We start from the raw sequence: 781 nt of genomic DNA, 5'->3' as shown, positions 1-781 counted from the left end.
TGATTCTTCCGCAGGCAAGTCCGCTGTTGGGGCAATGGGCGTGCCCCGCAACGGTGCTACCCGCGGTGGTGGTGTCTATCACACACACACACACAGACATGCCGTATTGCTGCAGTGGGCCGTCAATTAATGGACCGCGTACAGAACAGTACAGGAGGCGTGTCTGCATGTATTTATATATATATGTATACATGTGGATAGAGGGAAGGAAAGAAGGGAGTCATATAGTGTGAGGGGGAGAAGTGTGGCATGTCAGTCCCGTGCATATGGTAGGTAGCTTGGTGCACGGAGGTCTAAGTCACGTTGTGGTCATACAAATGCCTCGATGGTTCACATCACATGGCCACTCACACAAACAGAGAAAGAAATATATAAATAGATAGTTAGAGGAGGAGGCAGCAGCTGTTGTATCTTGGACAGCACAGGTGCAGGCGGAGTGACAGTTGTAAACACAGCGCCTGTGTTTTCGCTGACCGCACAGTCAGTGAGTGAGAAAGAGAGAGAGAGAGAGAGAGAGTAGGAGTGGCGGGGAGGCACACCACACACACACACAATGACAGTCTCACATGCTCATATCAGAGAGGCACTGCGGTATTCACTAAAATGTACACTAAGCCACACACCTACAGAGAGGAAAAGAAAAACACAAGAGCAGCAGAGGAAGAAGAACAACAACAGGATACCAACAACACACAAGGCACTCACAATACACCAATCACAGGTGCCACTCCCATCAGAGAAAAACATTCACCCACACCAGCACATCAACTCAACCCCAAAA

The sequence above is a fragment of the Trypanosoma theileri genome (assembly GCF_002087225.1).
Source record: "Trypanosoma theileri isolate Edinburgh chromosome Unknown TM35_Tth_83_V1, whole genome shotgun sequence".
NCBI lineage: Eukaryota > Euglenozoa > Kinetoplastea > Trypanosomatida > Trypanosomatidae > Trypanosoma > Trypanosoma theileri.
Note: the sequence above shows the minus strand (reverse complement) of the source record.